Source organism: Rhinopithecus roxellana, chromosome 12, assembly GCF_007565055.1.
Source record: "Rhinopithecus roxellana isolate Shanxi Qingling chromosome 12, ASM756505v1, whole genome shotgun sequence".
Lineage (NCBI taxonomy): Eukaryota > Metazoa > Chordata > Mammalia > Primates > Cercopithecidae > Rhinopithecus > Rhinopithecus roxellana.
Window position 1 is genome coordinate 31,035,009 of NC_044560.1, and position 20,993 is coordinate 31,056,001.

Below are 20,993 nucleotides of genomic sequence, written 5' to 3' on the forward strand. Positions count from 1 at the left end.
TGTGCCCCCTTTATTCAATAATGCTCATGTTTCTCTTGCTGAGAGTAGCTATGCACTTTGGGTGTTTGGAGAGAAATTCTTCTTAGGGAGGTATTTTCTGGCTGACTTGATCAATCTTATATCCAATCTCAGTTTTTTCTTAAGACATTTTAACTTTTTTCTCTCAATACAGTTTTTCTCAGAACAAGAGCTGTTTTTCTCTCGAATGCATTGTGTGTCTGTTTCAGAAACCCTATTAGTATCCCATGGTGTCTGTGAAAGACGTGGGCTGTCACAGTGAGAACTCTCAGAGCTGTCTCTATCTGGAGTCATGCTGAAACCCAGCAGTATTTTTTTCATGTCACCATTATAAATAAAAACTGAGGCTGAAACACTACTCCCTTTTCTATTATTGTGAAGGTGCAATTCTACCCAGGAGATCTGCAGTCTCTCCTCCTGCTGCTCAGGCTTCACTCTCTGATGTGGCACCAGAGTGCTGCTGTGGCAATTGGGATTCACCTAAGATGTGAGTTTCCAACTGTGAGCCCTGTGCTGTGGGCTGTGCCTCAGTGGCAGATGGTAGGGGTCAAGAGAATACACTGACCACCAGGAGAGGGAAACAGGAGTGCTCAAGCCCAATGCTCGGGGAGTAGAGAGCTATTGCTTTAAAATTTAAATAGCCAAAAAGATAGCACCCGAATCAACAATTTTTGTAGAAGAGTCAAAGCCTACCTTCACCAGACACTGGGGTTCAAGTTGCACAACTAAATCCAGTCATGAAGATGTGAAAAGTTTATTTTGTCATTGATTATAACCATTTAGCATACATGGATGGCCTTCCCAACTACCAGGTGAATTTAGGATGAACTATGTATGACATGGTGCTGTAAATTCTACTTGTAGACGAATTATGGTGATTGTCTTTCTGTCTTTGCAATCTCTTGAGCAGATTGACTGTAATGTCACATTCACATATAATTGTATAATAAAACAGTTTTCTTTCTGTTCTGTTAATGTGGAGTTCCTTTGGGGCTAAAGAAAATTTTGCTTTTAATTATATTTTCCAAACCCAGTCTAGAATTACCAGACATAATGGAAACACATAAGGTACCAACTAAGCTTTACTCTAGATGGGCCTTTTTGGCTTCCAGTCAATTCACAATTTTGCAGTGAAGTGCATGCTGTCCCCTAAATATGCAGGTGGAATTGCGTCTCTGCCTACTTAGTATCTATCATCCTCTGCAGTCACTTTTAGAGAGGCTAGACCAGATTTCTACAAACTTCATAGGTCAGATATTAACCATTTTACCTCTTCCGACGACTTGTGTCTTCAGACCTGAAACTGATTCAGTGACCATCAGGCACTGAAACCCAATCAGAGTAAAATATGTGCATTGAGTAGACCTGTAGACATGAGAATCTCCACTTCTCCCTCCTTCCTCATGCTAAAATGCCCACAAATGTTGAGATAACATTTACCTGAATATTGCTGCTACTTTACCCATGCAGGGCCTGAATTTGCAGCTCCAAATTCTAAATGTAGGTCTTGAGAATTGAGATGAAAAAAAAAAGTTTTTGTCTGAGGAATGCAAGTCCTTTTAGGTATCAAACTCAGAGAGACATTAAAATGAGAGCACAGTCATGTTTCTCTCCCTTTTTTTTTTCAGCTGTATATCTCTTGAAACTGTTCACTGTTGCCCCAAGTAGCTATAAATTAAAGTAATTCCACACTGGACACTACATTCCATATCCTTAACCTTGATGTATATCCAATCAGTCATTAAAGTTATTTCTTTACATAAGTAAGAATTTCTCACAACCAATTTTGTATCAGTGAGCACTCACTGTTACTTTTTCTTGTTTTGCCTTTACAAATCCACTTGTAAGTGCTGCTAATCAAAATGTAGGTTCCAGACAACTTGAATATTTTGTCTCAAGTTAAAATCCTTAAGTTTGACCCAAATAAACTGCTTTTGTTCATGTTGTGTCAGCTTTTTTGTTGTTTTTCTTTGTTTGTTTTTTGAGGCGGAGTCTCACTCTCGCCCAGGCTAGAGTGCAATGGCCAGATCTCAGCTCACTGCAAGCTCCGCCTCCCGGGTTTACGCCATTCTCCTGCCTCAGCCTCCCGAGTAGCTGAGTGGGACTACAGGCGCCCGCCACCTTGCCCGGCTAGTTTTTTGTATTTTTTAGTAGAGATCGGGTTTCACCGTGTTAGCCAGGATGGTCTCGATCTCCTGACCTCGTGATCCGCTCATCTCGGCCTCCCAAAGTGCTGGGATTACAGGCTTGAGCCACCGCGCCGGGCCTGTGTCAGCTTTTTTAAGGTAAAATATTATTTAGAATGTTCTAGAGCAGCCTCTATGAGGAAATCTCTCCTTTAATTTCACTTTACTTACTGTAACACCCAAAAATGCAGAGTGAGATTGATTTCACCTAGAATCTGCAAATAAGGTCTGGCTGGCCTCTGCCTGGGATTTACAAGGCAGGGCCGGACTTTGGCTTTAGAATTCATAGAAAACCAACAGGAGGCATTTTCTGCATTGTGAGATATCAACGTAGACATTTTTAATTCCTCTTTTGAGAGTGTGGCTATTTGACCTTTTCACATCTTTTTCATTAACCTGACACAGTCATATGAGAGGCTCCAGGAGTAAATAGAATCTGATGGCAGAATCTGTAAGTGTAAACAAGCATCTTAAGGCCACAAAGTATCCAGAGCCACGACCACAACTATACCTACCTGTAAAATGTGATACTGGAGTAAAGTATTCTTGTCTTTCTACTTACCCAACAGCTAGCAAATCAGGATGGATGAGCCAGGTTCTGGAGTTCAACCAAGGCAGTTCCATTTTTTATTTAGAATCATCCTGAATCTTCTCTGCCTGGCTTGTCATTGGACCATCAGCCCAGGGTCACTGGGAACCCTCTCACAATCACCTGTGAATCTTTGAGACATTTGTGAATGTCCAGAATAGAATTTTATCAGGCTGACAAGAGTGATTAATTCTGCTTCTGTCCCAGTGTGAGAGAAATGAGTCATCTTGTGTTTGTTTTGCCCCTTACACAAGAAGTATCTTTGATTGGTACCCAGATGAGAGTTTTTCCAGTTCCCTGGTACTTGGGTAAAAAATCAGGAGGTCTGGAGGCTCAAACAGATAAACTAATTGCTTCCATTTCATATAGTCATTAAAAAAAAAAATAGATGAAGCAGGCTGGGTGCAGTGTCTCATACCTGTAACCCCAGCACTTTGGGAAGCCAAGATGGATGGATCATCTGAGGTCAGGAGTTTGAGACCAGCCTGGCCAACATGGTGAAATCCCATCTCTACTAAAAATGCCAAAAGTAGCTGGGTGTCGTGGCTCATGCCTGTAGGCCTGACTACTTGTGAGGCTGTGGCAGAAGAATCTCTTGAACCTGGGAAGTGGAGGCTGCAGTAAGTTGAGATCACATCATTGCACTCCAGCCTGGGCAACAAAGTGAGACTTCATCTCAAAAAACAGAAAAAGAAAAGAAAAATAGATGAAGCAGTCATGGTTCCTACCATCCTGGCAGTTTTAGCCTAGACTAGCAACTGGAAATGTGGTTGAAATATACATCAGATGGTGGGTACAGTAAATAGATGTGTGCAAAAATGTGGGCTTTCTTTGGGCCACTTTCTTTATACTGTGGCTTTTGATGTCTACACCTGAACTTAGAAGAGTTGTCATTATTATTTGTATTTATTTTACCCTGCTAAGAATACTTACTTTTGTTTTTTTTATTTGAGACTGGAGTCTCACTCTGTCACTCAGGCTGGAGTCCAGTGGTGTGATCTCGGCTCACTGCCAGCTGTGCCTCCCGGGTTCATGCTATTCTCCTGCCTCAGCTTTTCGAGTCGCCTGGACCACAGGCCCCGCCACCATGCCTGGCTAATTTTTGTGTGTGTGTGTGTGTTTTTAGTAGAGACGGGTTTCACCGTGTTAGGATGGTCTCGATCTCCTGACCTTGTGATCCACCCACCTCAGCCTCCCAAAGTCCTGGGATTACAGGTGTGAGCCACTGCACCTGGCCAGAATACTTACTTCTAAAAAAATTATTCTAGATAACCTTAAGGGATTTTTAAAAATTGCTTATTAGCATATAATATAAAATTTACAGGGCAGTGGCAAAAAAGATTAAAATTATACAAACTCAGATTTAGGTTTACTTAAGTAAGCTTTAGAAAAAAGAGCTGACAATACCCCCCAGTGACATAGAGAACTTAATTGTACATCGGCTGTACACTCTGCCCCAGCCCTGTTCATATTCACCCTTTTTGGAGTCCTTATTTATGTCTGGCTCTACCCTGGCGTCTTGCCTCACAGAACTCATTAGAAGAGATGAGAGTTTTGGGTCATGAATCCTGTTGCCTTTTTAGAGCTGGTGCTCAACATTTTCTGCAACCCAACAGATAAATGGGAAATATAAAGTATGTATTATAGGATCTTACTTTTCATATTTTTTATTAAAACCAGTGCTTGCAGAAACATTATTTAGCAACTTGTTTTCTGTTCCTGCAGATCTAGTAGTTGATTCACAAGTCTCAAGAAAGTAAATATAAACACAATAAAAATTTATCTAAATTGCATTAAACTCTTTCCATCTGTATCTCTTTCGTCTGTCTATATTTATCTTTTATTCTATGCATTTTTTGAAAAAATCAATGACAGATCTACAGAAATAGAAATAAAAATACTGGATCCTTTAAAGCCTTGGAATTACTGAACATGTAGTATCAACTCACAGGGTGTTATTAGGATTAAACCACATAATATGCTATCACAGTGCTCTGTAACATCCTATTGAGCACATAGTACCTGCTTAATAAACATTGCATTAGTACATGTGCACATGTTGTTTTCCAAATGCAGACTTACTCAGAAATTGCTACTTTCTGTTTTCTCTGTAAACTTTAGAGTCAGCAAAGAATTAATACTTTAGAATGAAGAATGATTGTCTTCATTTGTACCAGAAGTATTTGTGTTGTGACAAGAGTGCTGGGTTATCAGCCCAGGCTTCTAATGAGTGTCACCTGGCCATTTTGCAGAACTCTCTTTACTTGTGCCCTGTCCATGGATTCTGTTTATTGTTCTGGTGGAAGCATCCATGTTGTTTTAATTAAGTGGTTCATGTGACTCTAAGGTGAGGTCAGAATCAAGTATGAGGAATTCAGAATACATTCATGAGAGTTAAGTTCCATCTTTGCATTAAAGGATGGTTCAATAACCTGTTCTGTTGGGATTTGGTAGGGACAGGACAGCATGGCCCACATTTCCATTACTGTAGCAGAAATTGCTGGTGCCTGTGTCAGGGGACGGCTCCTGAGGACAAAATAAAGAAAAGCATATTTTTATCTCTGTGGAGCTACTCATTGTTTCTCAATCTCTTCTGCTGTAAAGGACAGAAGTGGGTGGAGTTTCTGTGTCTTGGTTCTTCTGCCTGTGGATGTGGTGACAGCAGGTAGACCTGTGGTGCTGACACTTTTAAAGGCATGTTCTCAAGATTCAGGTATAATTTGTCCAGAGAATTTTATCTGAGAAAGAATCCTAGAGAAGGAGGAGAAAGAGAAAAAAAAATGGCCTTTTTTTTTTTTTTTTTTTTCAGCTAAATATGTCTCAGATCAAGATCTGTGTCCACTCTGCTTCCTCCAGGAAACATGTTTGGTATTTGCAAACCTGTACTTCTCTACTTGTGTTTTTCATCCCTAATGAGTTTGTCTTAACTACTTTAAAAAATTCTTACAATAATCAAAGTCTCTGAAAAATATATTTTTTCTATATACCAGAGCTTTCTCTACATTATGGCTTCTTATATGCCATGCAGAAATCTCACTATGAGTTTATAATCTGCAATATTAAAAATGTCCTTTTGTGGCTGTTGGACATGGGAAGGTGTAGATACTCAAAATTCCTATTGGGGGAAACCTGGGGTTTTTAGTGAAGACAGAGAACATGTAATGTTCAGGTTTCATCTGTGTTCTTTTTTTTTTTTTTTTTTTTTTGGAGACAGAGTCTCGCTCTGTCGCCCAGGCTGGAGTGCAGTGGCCAGATCTCAGCTCACTGCAAGCTCCGCCTCCCGGGTTCACTCCATTCTCCTGCCTCAGCCTGCCTAGTAGCTGGGACTACAGGTGCCTGCCACCTCGCCCAGCTAGTTTTTTGTATTTTTTAGTAGAGATGGGGTTTCACCGTGTTAGCCAGGATGGTCTCGATCTCCTGACCTCGTGATCCACCCATCTCAGCCTCCCAAAGTGCTGAGATTACAGGCTTGAGCCACCGTGCCTGGCCTCATCTGTGTTCTTTATTATGTCTATGCAGTACAGGATTAGGAAAACACCCATTGAAGCAGTATGGTATTTATTACCCAGAAAATTATGAAAAAAATTGATAGGAGATAACTGCTCTTTACAGTGCTAAAGAAAGACTGTTTAAAATCACTGTTAAAAATTATAGAACATGGGAGATACCTGTATCTTGAACTTTCCATAAAACTAATGTTTCCTTATGGTTAAATTCAGACTGTAATTTACCTTTCAGGGGACAATATCTCAGCAGTAATGCTGTGTCCTTCTGGGTGCATCAGGACATTATAAAAGTTTGTTCTAGTGTAGTTGATGTTAATAAATCACTTAGTTGATAAGCTCTCTGACACATTTTTTCACTATAGAATTAATTATTTTTCTCTTCATTGTTAAGTATCTTTATGCAGCTGATGTGAACAAACCACCACATTTAATCTGGCAGCTGCCCTTCTTTCTTAGGTTTCCTTTGCATTTGTCTGTTTTTGGAAAATGAAGGCTCTCATATTTATTTACAAACCAGAAAAACACAGGCTCATTCAATTACTGGATATTTGACAAAATAGTCTTTTTGGGGCAAAAACATTGGCATACTGATGAGCTTGTTAAAAATTCAGCAACTCAGACTTTATCCCTGATATTCCGAAAAAAAAAATCTAGCATTAACAGGATCTCCAGCTTATCATACACATTAAAATTTGAGTGATACCTTCTAACTCAACATGTCTATTCCATCTGAATAATATACAAAACTATGTCTTTTCCATCTGAAAAATACAATCCTTTTGTGTTTTTTTTTGAGATGGAGTTTCACTCTTGTTGCCCAGACTGGAGGGCAATGGCGCAATCTCAGCTCACCACAACCTCCGCCTCCTGGATTCAAGTGATTCTCCTGCCTCAACCTCCCAAGTAGGTAGAATTACAAGGACAAACCACCATGCTCAGCTAATTTTGTGTTTTTAGTAGGGACGGGGTTTCTCCATGTTGGTCAGACTGTTCTCAAACTCCCGTCCTCAGGTGATCTGCCCGCCTCTGCCTCCCAAAGTGCTGGGATTACAGGCATAAGCCACCATGCCTGCACACAATTAATTCTGTATGATGTAAATATAGCACTCAAAATTGTACATGTGTTTATGCCCTTAATTTTATACTTTATTATCCAGAAAAATACTATATATACACTGATGTTATGAATATTATAACACTTTGCTTTCTCAGAGTTAGAGAATACATTAGAGAATATTTCTAGTTGAAAACTATTTTATTGAATTATTTCAGTCACTCTTAGAAGTCAGAACCAGCTCTCTTTACTCTCTCCATTTTACGTTGAGTCAAATTAAAAATTATGCCCATGACCACTTGGTAAATATGTGTGTTTGTGTGTATTTTCCAGGGATCATTGTCATTTTGGGATGTGGCCATAGAATTCTCTCTGGAGGAGTGGCAATGCCTGGACACTGCACAGCAGAATTTATATAGGAATGTGATGTTAGAGAACTACAGAAACCTGGTCTTCCTGGGTGAGAATAACTTTAATATGTAATTCCTAGTATACGCTATAGGTTTCATTTTGCTGCGGACTTTATTGGCCTGAACAAAGGAGGATGAACGCAGGAATAAAGACAAAGACGGCACCAGGGGTCTCCTTGCTGCTAGTGAACAAGGGCCCTGAACTTCTATAGCCCTTCATATTTATTGAGTAAAGGAGATAGGGAGAAGGGGGAGGTTGTGGTCAGCTACTAGACTTAGTGACTGTATTCTTTAAACAGTACTCTCCAGATATTCTAGTGGATAACCTCAAGGAGCATGGCACCAGGGAGTGACTGTCCTCAGTGTACCTTCTAGCGGCATGAACAGAAGCAAGATTGCCCACATTCTGCGTTCATGATAATCAGTTTGCTGTTTGATCATATAGCCTCCAGTGGAATGCTGAGTTGGTCACAACCCTCAGGCTTTTGGCTCCCAACAACATTTCTCTTTTGTATAATTTCTTTTTGGTAATTTATGCTTTCAGATGTCTGTTTTCAAGAAAATCATAGAGATTTTTCCACAGAGAAAAAAATTTCAAAATGTTTCATCTTGACCTGAACTTACCACATTCTTGAGCTCCTCTGTGTCCTTCACTTTAGATTAATGGTAATTTCAAAATTTTACTGGCATAAAATATTATTGCTCACACTTTAAAATCTAATTGCCACCACCAATTTTTAATTCAGTAGTACCAGGTGATAAAATTAAGAACCTACAAAATTAGAGTATTTTCTAAATATTTAGAAATTTCTGTTGTAACATAGTATTTTGGGATAAATGTATTAGAATATTGTGTTACATCCTCTTTACTGAGCACATTACTAAGTTGTTAATTGGAGAATATGAGCAAGATGCATGTTACTCATTTTTAATGAAACAGGTATTGCTGTCCCTAAGCCAAACCCTATCATTTTTCTGCAGCAAGGAAAAGAGCCCTGGAATATGAAGAGACATGAGATGGTGGAAGAATCCCCAGGTAGGTGAGAATGAATACAGCAGACAACATGGATGAGAGATCCAAGGTCAAGGAGAAAGCCAGTCCTTAAAGTGATATGGGAAGCAGTGTTCCAAAAGAAACAGTTTCTGGAAAGCCTAATTTTTATTTTCATTTTTATTTTTAAATTTTCTCTCACACAGGGGCATCTTCTCGTCTTATGCTTTTAAAATATCTAAGAATTCTTCTTTCCCTTCAGTAATCTTCCTTCAAGTTTACAGTGATAGCCAAAGTACTGTTCATGGCATACAAGAGAGTGCACAATCTGAGTTTTTTTGTTTTTGTTTTTCTGGACATGATATTTGTGTAATTTTAAGGTACTCCATGTTAAACTGTCTTTTGAGTTCTCTTTTCCCATCGTCTCTGAAATATGTGAGAGTAGTGGTTTCTGTATTAATTGGGTGTTCTTTGTTCATTTTTCTGCACATTTCATCCTGTTTTTCTTATAGTCTTGAAATATAGTTTGGAATTATGAAGTATGATGTCCTGCTTTTTTCTTCAAGATTGCTTTGGCTGTTCACAGTTTCTTGTAGTTTCATGTCAATTTTATGATTGTGTTTTTCATTACTGTGAAAAAAAAACCACTGGAATATTGATAGTTTATTGAATCTAGAGATCACTTTGGATAATATGGCATTTTATCATTTATTCTTTGAATTGATAGACAAAATAAATTTATTTGTGTTCTCTCATTTTTCATTGATAAATCTTTCACTTGATAAGTTTTTCAGCTCCTCAGTTAAATTTGTTCTCAGATATTTATTATTTTAGTGCTATTGTAAATAAGATTGTTTTCTTCCTCTATTTTACCAGATAGTTTAAGTAGTATGGAATCATAACTTGTATGTTAATTTTATATTTTGGTAATTTACTGAGTGTATTTATTAGTTTTAAAAGGTTTTAATGTACTGTTTATGTTTTTTTATAGAGAACATTGCATGATCTACAAGCAGCAATGTTTTACTTATTTGTCTTCAATTTCAATGACTTAAAAATTTTTTTGACTAATTTTTCTTCCACATACATCAAGTGCTGTGTTAAAATAGAAGCACTGACAATGGGCACAATATACTTTTGCATTGTTGTCTTAATTTGAAGGAGCAAACACCTCAAAGTTTTGATAAACTGGTTTCAGAGGGTAAAAATTTCTTTTCTTGGGCCCCCAGGGTGATAGAATGCCCTCTGGGTTTGTAGTAGAGCGGGGTTATAGCTTGGTCACAAGGCTGCTGGCTCAGCACTATGGTTGGCTTATTTCAGGGGGCTTGGGTAATTGTAATTCCCATTTTATTTTTGGACAGAGTAAATATCCTTCAGGACTTTGCTCAGTAAGGTAGACGCTAGGGCAGATTTCTGCAGTCAGGTCTGCATATGGTGGGCTTTATATTAGGATGTGGATTAGTATGGCTTGTACTGAGTACCAGAGAGGATTTATGAGGTCACTGTGGGTTTCTACATAGGCAGAACTGGCCATGAACTGTGGCTTAGGAAGCTGGAACTGAGTCATGGAACTGCTATTGGGACCAAGGTCTGCAGGCCTGCCAACATGGCTCTAAAAGGGTATCTCTCCAGGCCTCTGGAAGACCAAGACCTCTCACAGACTGTGGCTGGCTGGGAGGAGTTTGGGATGATTACAGAGTAAGTTCAAAATTCTCAGTGGGGCTCTTTCCGCCATCTTTCCGCGCCGCCACAATGGTGCGCATGAATGTCCTGGCTGATGCTCTCAAGAGCATCAACAATGCCGAAAAGAGAGGCAAACGCCAGGTGCTTATTAGGCCGTGCTCCAAAGTCATCATCCGGTTTATCACTGTGATGATGAGGCATGGTTACATTGGCGAATTTGAAATCATTGATGATCACAGAGCTTGGAAAATTGTTGTGAACCTTACAGGCAGGCTAAACAAGTGTGGAGTGATCAGCCCCAGATTTGATGTGCAACTCAAAGATCTAGAAAAATGGCAGAATAACCTGCTTCCATCCCGCCCGTTTGGTTTCATTGTACTGACAATCTCAGCTGGCATCATGGACCATGAAGAAGCAAGACGAAAACACACAGGAGGGAAAATCCTGGGATTCTTTTTCTAGGGATGTAATACATACATTTACAAATAAAATGCCTCATGGACAAAAAAAAAAAAAAAAAAATTCTCAGTGGGACGGAGTTGGATGGGACATTTTTTGGTCTGTAGTCAAGAGCAGGGATCCTGTAGTTTGCCACCTGAATGAAAGCTTGCCTTCTGAAAAGGGTGCTCCTTAATCTTGGGCTCAGCAAAGTTTCAAAATTCCCTCCCTGTATCTCAAGGCTCTCTTAAAGGCACTTATTTCTGAGATGGGGTCTCACTGCATAACCCAGGTTGGTCGTAAAATTTTGGCCTGAAGCAATTCTCCAACCTTACTGTACCATGTAGCTGTCATTACAGATGTTAACCATGATGCCTGGTTCTCTCATTAAGACATTTTTGTCATGGATGACAGACAAACTTTCTTGCTGTTGGGGGTTTAAGGAAATAGGGCACCTTTTTCTTTTTATCTGCTTCTAAGAGTGTAAAATGCTTTATATCTATCTATCTCTTACAATCTTTGTCTTTTTGTGGCTAACTCATTTTGCATAATGTTATCAAGATTTATCTTCATAATTGGTAGAATATTTTCTACTTTTTGAAAACTGAGTGATATTCCAGTATTTTAATATTTCTTTTTCTTTTTTTTTTTTTTTTGAGACGGTGTCTCACTCTGTTGCCCAGGCTGGAGTGCAGTGGAGCAATCTCGGCTCACTGCAAGCCCCGCCTCCCGGGATCACGCCATTCTCCTGCCTCAGCCTCCGGAGTAGCTGGGACTATAGGCGCCCGCCACCTCGCCTGGCTAGTTTTTTGTATTTTTTAGTAGAGACGGGGTTTCACTGGGTAAGCCAGGATGGTCTCGATCTCCTGACCTCGTGATCCACCCATCTCGGCCTCCCAAAGTGCTGGGATTACAGGCTTGAGCCACTGGGCCCGGCAGTAGTTTCAAATTGTATTTACTGAATGATTTGGTGACAGAAATTTGCATTGCCTTTACCTATTAGCTTACAATAATAATTACTGCTATGTAAATGACTCCTCATATGACCATACATATTAAAGTATATATATGTGTTGCATTCTATTTCATTAGTCTAATTTTCATCATTATACCAGATTGTTTTAATTCTGTAGCTTTGTAATGTCTTTTGAAATCAGGAATTTTAATGCCTGCAACATTGCTTTGTTATTATTATTATTTTAAGATTGCTGGGAACTTCACTGTCTTTTGAGATTCTATATATTTTTGGGGTTGCTGTTTCTGTTTCTTCAAAAATACAATGAGAAATTTGAAAAACATTTCATTAAATTTGTAGATTACATTGACCAGGATGAACATCTTTACAATAGTAACTATTACAGGCCTTTGTATAAGAGTGTGCTTGAGTGTTTTGTTAAATTCCTATGTGTATATATATAGGTTTTTTTTGTTTTTGTTTTTGTTTTTTGTTTTGTTTTGTTTTTAGACAGTCTTGCTCTGTCTCCAGGCTGGAGTGCAGTGGCACGATCTGGGCTCACTGCAACCTCCGCCTCCCGGGTTCAAGCGATTCCTTTGCCTCAGCCTCCTGAGTAGCTGGGACTACAGATGCGTGCCACCAAGCCTGGCTAGTTTTTCACATTTTGGTAGAGACAGGGTTAGCCAGAATGGTCTTGATCTCCTGACCTCGTGATCCACCCACCTCAGCCTCCCAAAGTGCTGGGATTACAGGCGTGAGTCACCATGTCTGGCATTTTTTATTTTTTCCAGTTTTTTTCTATTACTGTTGTATACTTGCATTCGTGTTTAGTCATAGAAAATAAATCATAAAATTTCAGTTTTAAAAAACTTGGTAAGACTTCTTTTTTGGCCTAAGAGGTGGTCTATCAAGAAATATGTTGCACGAGCTATTGAGAAGGGTGTGTATCCTGATGTTGAGGAGTGTTCTCTATACCTCTGTCAGATATAGTTGTTTTATACCACTTTTAAGTAGTCTGTTTCCTTATTAATATTCTGTTTTGATTTTTTAAAATTATACTTTAAATTCTGCGGTACATGTGCAGAACGTGCAGGTTTGTTACATAGGTATGCACGTGCTATGGTGGTTTGCTGTACCCATCAACCTGTTGTCTACATTAGGTATTTCTCCTAAAGTTATTCATCCACTAGCCTCTCATCCCGCCACAGGCCCCGGTGTGTGATATTCCCCTTCCTGTGTCCCTGTGTTGTCATTGTTCAACTCCCACTTATGAGTGAGAACATGCTGTGTTTGGTTTTCTGTTCTTGTGTTAGTTTGCTGAGAATGATGGTTTCCAGCTTTATCCATGTCTCTGCAAAGGACATGAACTCATCCTTTTTTATGGCTGCATACTGTTCTGTGGTGTGTATGTGCCACATTTTCTTTATCTAATCTATTACTAATGGGCATTTGGGTTGGTTCCAAATCTTTGCTATTGTGAATAGTGCTGCAATAAACATATGTGTGCATGTGTCTTTATAGTAGAATGATTTATAATTTTGGAGGTATATACCCAGTAATGGAATTGCTGGGTCAAATGGTATTTCTAGTTCTAGATCCTTGAGGAATCGCCACATTGTCTTCCACAATCACTGAACTAATTTACACTCCAGCCATCATTGAAAAGCATTCCTACTTCTCCACATCTTCTCCAGCATCTGTTGTTTCCTGACTTTTTAATGATCACCATTCTAACTGGGATGAAATGGTATCTCCTTGTGGTTTTCATTTGCATTTCTCTAATGACCCATGATGATGAGCTTCTTTTCATATGTTTGCTGGCCACATAAATATCTTTTTTTGAGAAGTATCTGTTCATATCCTTTGCCCACTTTTTGATTTTTTTTTTCTTGTAAATTTGTTTAAGTTCTTTATAGATCCTGGATATTAGCCCTTTGTCAGATGGATAGATTGGAAGATTTTTCTCCCATTCTGTAGGTTGCCTGTTCACTCTGATAGTTTCTTTGGCTATGCAGAAGCTCTTTAGTTTAATTAGCTGCTATTTGTCAATTTGGCTTTTGTTGCCATTGCTTTTGGTGTTTTAGTTATGAAGTCTTTGCCCACGCCTGTGTCCTGAATGACGTTGTCTAGGTTTTCTTCTAGGGTTTTTATGGTTTGGGGTGTTACATTTAAGTCTGTAATCCATCTTGAGTTAATTTTTCTATAAGGTGTAAGGAAGGGGTCCAGTTTCAGTTTTCTGAATATGGCTAGCCAGTTTTTTCAACACCATTTATTAAATAGGGAATCCTTTCCCCATTGCTTGTTTTTTTCAGGTTTGTCAAAGATCAGATGGTTGTAGATGTGTGGTGTTATTTCTGAGGCCTCTGTTCTGTTCCATTGATCTGTATATCTGTTTTGATACCAGTACCATACTGTTTTGATTACTATAGCCTTGTAGTATAGTTTGAAGTCAGATAGCATGATGCCTCCAACTTTGTTCTTTTTGCTTAGGATTGTCTTGGCTATATGAGATTTTTTCTGGTTCCATATTAAATTTAGTTTTTTTCAAAATCTGTGAAGAAAGTTAATGGTAGCTTGATGGGGATAGCATTGAATCTGTAAATCACTTTGGGCAGTATGGCCATTTTCACGATATCGATTCTTCCTATCCATGAGCATGGAATGTTCTTCCATTTGTTTATGTCTTCTTTTATTTTGTTGAGCAGTGGTTTGTAGTTCTCCTTGAAGAGGTCCTTCACATTCCTTGGCAGTTGTATTCCTGGGTATTTTATTCTCTTTGTAGCAATTGTGAATGGGAGGTAAGTCATGATTTGGCTCTTTTTCTATTATTGGTGTATAGGAATGTTTGTGATTTTTTGCACATTGATTTTGTATCCTGAGAGTTTGCTGAAGTTGCTTATCAACTTAAAGAGATTTTGGGCTGAGACAATGGGGTTTTCTAAATATATAATCATGTCATTTGCAAACAGAGAGAATTTGACTTCCTCTTTTCCTATTTGAATACCCATTATTTATTTTTCTTGCCTGATTGCCCTCAGCAGAACTTCCAATACTATGCTGAATGGGAGTGGTAGGACAGGGCATCCTTGTCTTGTGCTGGTTTTCAAAGGGAATGCTTCTGGTTTTTGCCCATTCAGTATGATATTATTTGTGGGTTTGTCATAAATAGCTCTTATTATTTTGAGATATATTCCATCAATACCTAGTTTATTGAGAGTTTTTAGCATGAAGGGTGTTGAATTTTGTCAAAGGCCTTTTCTGTGTCTATTGAGATAATCATGTGGTTTTTGTCATTGATTCTGTTTATGTGATGGATTATATTTATTGATTTGCATATGCTGAACCACCCTTGCATCCCAGGGATGAAGCCAACTTGATCACGGTAGATAAGCTTTTTGATGTGCTGCTGTATTCAGTTTGCCAGTATTTTATCGAGGATTTTTGCATCCATGTTCATCAGGGATATTGGCTTGAAATTTTTTTTCCTGTTGTTGTGTCTCTGCCAGGTTTTTGTATCAGGATGATGCTGGCCTCATAAAATGAGTTAGGGAGGCTTCCCTCTTTTTCTATTGTTTGGAATAGTTTCAGAAAGAATAGGATCAATTCTTCTTTGTGCCTCTGGTAGAATTCAGCTGTGAATCCATCAGATTCTGGACATTTTTTATTGGTAGGCTAATAATTACTGTCTCAGTTTCAGAACTTGTTATTGGCCTCTTCAGGATTTATTTTATTTTTATTTTTTGAAGGGTTTTGTGTCTCTTTCTCCTTCTGCTCTGCTCTTCGTTATTTGTTATCTTCTGCTAGGGTTTGAATTTGTTTGTTCTTGCTTCTCTAGTTCTTTTAATTGTGATTTTAGCATGTCTATTTTAGATCTTTCCTGCTTTCTCTTGTGGGCATTTAGTGCTGTAAATTTTCCTCTAGACACTCCTTTGTCTGTGTTGCAGAGATTCTGGTATTTTGTGTCTTTGTTCTCATTGGATTCAAAGAACTTTTTAATTTCTGCTTTCATTTAATTATTTTCTCTGTAGTCATTCAGGAGCAGGTTGTTCAGTTTCCATGTAGTTGTGTGGTTTTGAGTGAGTTTCTTAATCCTGAGTTCTAATTTGATTGCTCTATGGTCTGAGAGACTGTTCGTTATGATTTCCATTCTTTTACATTTGCTGAGGAGTGTTTTGCTTCCAATTATGTGGTCAGTTTTAGAATAAGTGTGATGTGGTGCTAAGAAGAATGTGTATTCTGTCAATTTGGGGTAAAGAGTTCTGTAGATGTCCATTAGGTCTGCTTGGTCCAGAGTTGAGTTCATATCCTGAATATCCTTGTTAGTTTTCTGTCTCATTGATCAGGCTAATATTGACAGTAGGGTGTTAAAGTCTCCCACTATTATAGTGTGGGAATCTGTGTTTCCTTGTAGGTCCCTAATAACTTGCTTTATGATTCTAGGTGCTCCTGTATCGGGTGCATATATATTTAGGATAGTTAGCTCTTGTTGTTGCATTGACCCCTTTACCATGATGTAATATCCATCTTTGTCTCTTTTGATCTTTGTTGGTTTATCGTCTGTTTGATCAGAGACTGGGATTGCAACCCCAGGTTTTTATTCTTTTTTTTTTTTTTTTTTTTCTGCTTTCCATTTGCTTGGTAAATATTCCTCCATCCATTTATTTTGAGTCTTTATGTGTCTTTGCACATGAGATGGGTCTCTTGAATACAGCATTTAGATGGATCTTGACTCTATTCAATTTGCCAGTCTGTGTCTTTTAATTGGAGCATTTAGCCCTTGTATTTAAGGTTAATATTGTTATGTGTGAATTTGATCCTGTCATTATGATGCTAGCTGGTTATTTTGCCCATTAGTTGATGCAGTTTCTTCATAGTGTCGATGGTCTTTAACAATTTGGTATGTTTTTGCAGTGGCTGGTACCAGTTGTTCCTTTGTGTGTTTAGTGCTTCCTTCAGGAGTTCTTGTAAGACAGGCAGGTCTCTCAGCATTTGCTTGTCTGTAAAGGATTTTATTTCTCCTTCGCTTATGAAACTTAGTTTAGCTGGATATGAAATTCTGGGTTGAAAATTACTTTCTTTAAGAATGTTGAATATTGGTTCCCCACTCTCTACTGGCTTGTAGGGTTTCTGCAGAGAGATCCACTGTTAGTCTGATGGACTTCCATTTGTGGGTAACCTGACCTTTGTCTCTGACTGCCCTCAACACTTTTTTCTTCATTTCAACCTTGGTGAATCTGACGATTATGTGTCTTGGGGTTGCTCTTCTCGAGGAGTATCTTTGTGGTGTTCTCTGTATTTCCTCAATTTGAATGTTGTCCTGTCTTGCTAGGTTGGGGATGTTCTCCTGGATGATATTTTGAAGAGTGTTTTCCAATTTGATTCCATTCTCCCTGTCACTTTGAGGTGCCCCAATCAAACATAGATTTGGTCTTTTCACATAGTCCCATATTTCTTGGAGACTTTGTTCATTTCTTTTTATTCTTTTTTCTCTAATCTTGTCTTCTTGCTTTATTTCATTAGGAGAAAAGAGAAGAAAGGAGATCAGAGATCTTTAATCTCTGATCTCCTTTCTCTGCTTTATCGATTCAGCTATTGATACTTGTGCATGCTTCACGAAGTTCTCATACTGTGTTTTTCATCTCCATCAGGTCATTTATGTTTTTCTCTGAACTGGTTCTTCCTGTTAGCAATTCGTCTAACCATCTCATAAGACTGTGTTTGCAAATCACTTTTATCTTGTAGCTCCCAAGATTCTCTTTTTGTCTGTAACTATTGAAATTGTGATTATAAATATGTTTTTGTTATAAATGTATTTTTGTGTATCGTAATTTTCTTTTTGAGCTTTTTTATTTTTACATATTTTTTCTTAATTTTAGAATCTTTCAGTTATTTCTTTTTGTATTTTTATCACCACAATTTAGATATTTTTGTTCTTATCCTCATTTTTCTAACTTTTTATAGTCTTTTGTGTTCCTGTTTCATGCATTGAGTATTATTCCATTTTTAAAATTAGTGTATAAATTTTTAATGGTTTCTTTCTGAAATTTTTATAATATTTGTGGTGGGATTATATTGCCCTATTTTGTATAGATTGTAATCTTTGAGATTTGGACATTTAAAATGGTTACCTGTCACAAAATTTATAATGTGGCTTTCTCCTGGCATAGTCAGAAAACAATGGTCTTGACTAGAGATTGTGTGGGTCTGTCAAACATGTTCTTCAGATTTGTCTTGTCTGAAATTTTGTGCTTACTTTTAGTTTAAAGAGATTATGTTTCTTCTGAAAAGTAATTACCTGGTACACCTGTTCTCTCTCTGCAGCACTGCAGTGCTCTGCTGCAGTGTATTTACCTTTGGTCTCAGCAGCCTCAAACTGCCATTTGAAAGTATACCATCATTTATTTCAGCAGTTTATGTCATGGGAAACAGAAACCAGTGTGTGGAAAGCCCAGTAGAAGACAGAAATTAAATTGTACCTGCCAATATTTTAATGTCCTTTAAAAAAAAAAACAGAATTTGCAATTTACTTCTGACGGGACTAGGTAATACTGAGGAACAGAAAGAGTTGTAATGGGTAAATTTAACAAACTTTTCTTTTTGTGTGTGTGGTTCTTTGCATTGGGTTTAATTCAGACACTGTACACACTTAACTCATGTATAAATTATCTACATATGTATTTTGGTCTGTATGTTTTCATTACATTTATATGTCTGTGACCAATTACGGCCTGTGTCATATTGCAATGTCATCTTGCTTATGTAGTTTGAATAATTGTATAGGTTAGATTTGGAAACTGTGTTTATCTGAGTCTAATAAGTGAACTAATTTATTTTTATTTCTTTTCAGTTATATATTCTCATTTTGCTCAACACCTTTGGCCAGAGCAGGGCATAGAAGATTCTCTCCGAAAAGTGATATTGAGAAGATCCAAAAAATGTGGGCCTGAGAATTTACAGTTAAAAATCGGTTGTACCAATGTGGATGAGTGTAAGGTGCACAAAAAAGGTTATAATAAGCTTAACCAGAGTTTGACAACTACACAGAGCAAAGTATTTCAATGTGGCAAATATGCAAACGTCTTTCATAAATGTTCAAATTCAAAAAGACATAAGGCATACTGGAAAGAAGCTTTTGAAATGTAAGGAATATGTCAGATCATTTTGCATGCGTTCACACCTATCTCAACATAAAAGAATTTATACTAGAGAGAATTCCTACAAATGTGAAGAAGATGGCAAAGACTTTAACTGGTCCTCAACTCTTACTTATAAGAGAATTCATACTGGAGAGAAACCCTACAAATGTGAAGAATGTGGTAAAGCTTTCAACCAGTCCTCAAACCTTATGGAATATAAGAGAATTCATACTGGAGAGAAACCCTACAAATGTGAAGAATGTGGCATAGCCTATGGTAACTTCTCAACCCTTAGTAAACATAAGGTAATTCATACTGGAGAGAAACCCTACAAATGTGAAGAATGTGGCAAAGCCTTCATCTGGCCCTCAAGCCTTACTGAACACAAGAGAATTCATGCTGGAGAGAAACCCAACAAATGCAAAGAATGTGGCAAAGCCTTTAAGTGGTCCTCAATACTTCCTACACATAAGAAAATTCATACTGGAGAGAAACCCTACAAATGTGAAGAATGTGGCAAATCCTTTAGTACGTTCTCAATCCTTACTAAACATAAGGTAATTCATACTGGAGAGAAACACTACGAATGTGAAGAATGTGACAAAGTCTTTAGCTGGTCCTCAGGCCTTGCTACACATAAGGCAATTCATGCTGGAGAGAAACTCTACAAATGTGAAGAATGTGGCCAAGCCTTTAAGTGGTCCTCAAACCTTATGGAACATAAGATAATTCATGTTGGAGAGAAACCCTACAAATGTGAAGAATGTGGCAAAGCCTTCAGTAGGGTTGCATACCTAACTACACATAAGGTAATTCATACTGGAGAGAAACTCTACAAATGTGAAGAATGTGGCAAAGCCTTTAAGTGGTCCTCAAACCTTATGGAACATAGGAGAATTCATATTGGAGAGAAACCCTACAAATGTGAAGAATGTGGCAAAGCCTTCAGCTGGCCCTCAAGCCTTATTGAACATAAGAGAAGTCATACTGGAGAGAAACCCTACAAATGTGAAGAATGTGGCAAAGCCTTCAGCTGGCCCTCAAGCCTTATTGAACATAAGAGAAGTCATGGTGGAGAGAAACCCTACAAATGTGAAGAATGTGGCAAAGCTTTTAACTGTTTCTCAACCCTTACTAAACATAAGGTGATTCATACTGGAGAGAAACCCTACAAATGTGAAGAATGTGGCAAAGCCTTTAGTACGTTCTCAATCCTTACTAAACATAAGGTAATTCATACTGGAGAGAAACATTACAAATGTGAAGAATGTGACAAAGTCTTTAGCTGGTCCTCAAGCCTTGCTACACATAAGGCAATTCATGCTGGAGAGAAACTCTACAAATGTGAAGAATGTGGCAAAGCCTTTAAGTGGTCCTCAAACCTTGTGGAACGTAAGAGAATTCATATTGGAGAGAAACCCTACAAATGGGAAGAATGTGGCAAAGCCTTCAGTAAGGTCACAAACCTTATTAAACATAAGGTAATTCATACTGGAGAGAAACCCTACAAATGTGAAGAACGTGGCAAAGCCTTTAGCTGGGTCTCAGTCTTCAACCAACATAAGAAAGTTCATGCTGGAAAGAAATTCTACAAATGTGAAGAATGTGGTAAAGACTTCAACCAATCCTCACACCTTACTACTCATAAAGAGAATTCATACTGGAGGAAAAACCCTACAAATGTGAAAAATGTGGCAAAACTTTCAATTAGTTCTCAACCCTTACTGAACGTAAGGGAATTTATACAGAAGGGAAACCCTACAAATGTGAAGAACGTGGCAGATTTTTTAACTGTTCCTCAATCCTTACTAAACATAAGGTAATTCATACTGCAAGGAATTCGTACAATTGTGTGGAATGTGGCAAAGCCTTTAACCAGTCCTTAAGGCTTACCAGATATGAGACAACTCATAGTGGAGAGAAACCATACACGTGTGAAGAATGTGGGAAACCCTCTAACAGATCCTCAATTCTTAACAGACACAGGCTAATTCGTACTAGAGAGAAACTACAAACCTGAAAGATGT

The 20,993-nt window shown here is 38.2% G+C and overlaps 1 pseudogene; it reads left to right on the plus strand.

Annotated features, from left to right (window-relative positions):
* Window positions 1-7,692: 7,692 nt before the first annotated feature.
* LOC115892071 lies at window positions 7,693-20,482 on the plus strand (annotated as a pseudogene).
* Window positions 20,483-20,993: the final 511 nt, after the last annotated feature.